This window comes from Chinchilla lanigera, unplaced genomic scaffold (genome assembly GCF_000276665.1).
Source record: "Chinchilla lanigera isolate Chin_1 unplaced genomic scaffold, ChiLan1.0 scaffold00009, whole genome shotgun sequence".
NCBI lineage: Eukaryota > Metazoa > Chordata > Mammalia > Rodentia > Chinchillidae > Chinchilla > Chinchilla lanigera.
Genome location: NW_004955410.1, coordinates 36,154,066 through 36,156,161, shown reverse-complemented (window position 1 = coordinate 36,156,161; position 2,096 = coordinate 36,154,066).

Genomic DNA, 2,096 nt, shown 5'->3' with positions numbered 1-2,096 from the left:
GGATGTAGCTCAGTGTGAATCCTTAATATTTAATCCTTAATATTGCAAATTTTAAAAAATTAAAATAAATTTCAAAAGAGCTGTGCATGGTGGTGCATGCCTGTAATTCCAGCACTCTGGAGGCTGAGGCAGGAGGATCGTTGCGAGTTCGAGACTAGCCTGGGCTATAAAGTGAGTTCAGGGCCAGCCTGAACTGCATAGTGAGACCCTGTCTCAAAAAGACCAAAAAAAAAATTTTTTTTTAAAAGGGCTGCAGTGTTGCTCAGTGTGAGATCTTGGGTTCAGTCCCCAGTACCAACAAACAAACAAATACCCCTGAACTGGTAGTGTATGTGCTGTATTCCATTGCTTAGGACGTGAATGGTCTGTGGAATAGCATGGGACTCTCCAAGCCGCATGAGTGTCAAAAAGCCAATCAACAAGCTCTCTAACCTGACAAGAGCCTGCCAACTGGCCCTCATCCTCAGAACTGATTCTCTGTTCTGTCCCTCGACATAGGCATCTTTCAGTCAGCTTTTCTTTTTTTCCCTCTTAGCTCAGTGGAAGAGAAAAAGGTTCTTCTTTATGCTTTCCCTGGGCATGTCTCAGCATGACATTTCATAGTAGTGAGGATTCTGATTCTGGATGACAGCAGGCAGAGAAGATATTAGTCTTCTGAAGACCTGCTGGCTGGCTGGTGCTCTCAGCCCCGGTACTCGGAGGTGGGGTGAGGATTTCCAAAGAGGCGGCGAATTGTCAGTGAGCGCTTAACCTCTGGGACCCCAGCGGGAAGATCATCAGCATCCAGGCAGCTGTACTCAGGGGGCAGGGCTACCCTGGTGGCCAAGAAGGCCGAGCCTGACATGAATGGAGACCTTGTGTCACATCCCTTGCTGGAGCCAGGAGCCACAACACAGGGGCTTTTCACGAGGAACCTTACAACAGAGATGGCATTGAGCATGTGCGGTGGCCAGCGGGTAGGCGTGGGGTCTGGTGGACGCGTGGCATCGGTGGCACAACATCGCTGCTCTTCCTGACCCTGCCTGAGGCGGGGAGCCGCTCAGAGGTCTCTGTCCTGAGGGAGGACACGTCGTCACAGGGTCTGAGCCCCTCAGCTGCACAGAATGTGAGTGAAAGAGCTGCTGTGTGCAGGGAGGAGCCGGCTCGGTGGGAGCGGGTTAAAGACTGAGCTCGGAGACAGCACCAAAGTGCAACCCTGTGGGTAATGCTGGAGGAGGGAGCAGGAGAAGGGAGGTGCCAGCTCCCTCCGCTGTTGCAAAGGATAGTTCCTGGGGGCCTCCTATGGGGGGGTATTATTGAGGGGTGAGGAAGTGCTGCAGCCCTGCTGAGGAGCTGCTGGAGAGGGCAGGAGGACAGCTGCCCCGGGGCAATTACAGCAGCGTGACAATGAAGATGGGCACTGCTGGTTTATTATTTATTTATTTGTTTGGTGCTAGGAAACACGGTGGGTGTAATGCTTCTGAAGGAAAGCACAGAGACACCCTTCCCCGTATATAGACACCCTCCTTGTATATACTCTCCCCCTTAAATAGAGAGCCTCCCCCACGTAGAGACCCTCCCTGCCATATATAGACATCCTTCCCCATATATAGACTCTTTTCCATATGTAGACACCCCTCCCCATATATAGACACTCTCCCGTACAACTGTGTCTTCCCGCATAGAGAGACACCTTGCTTTATATAGATGTACTTTCTCTCTGTCCACCTGCAGCCAGCCCTCACCTACGCATGGTGGTTAATCAAGTAGTAGCCAGAGCCCTTCCTGCTTCTCTTCTCTGAGCCTGTATTCTTTTCTGGTGTGACTCATTGTCCTGAAAGGACTTCGCTGGCACATGGGATGTGCATGTATGTATACATACATGTGCAATAAACATGTTTAAGGGATGATCAAAATGTTTAAATTTTAAAAAATTATTACAGGAAGACACACTGCCATTCAAACCAGTCCCCTTCACTTTGGACACACTTATTCCGTCATTCTTGTCACTGTCTGAAGCAGCTCTGAAGCCTTCTTTGTGAGTGTCTTTACAAGGCACGAGCATAGATACAGTGAATGCTGCTGCTGAGTGCCGTCTAATGGAGAGGCAGGCTGGA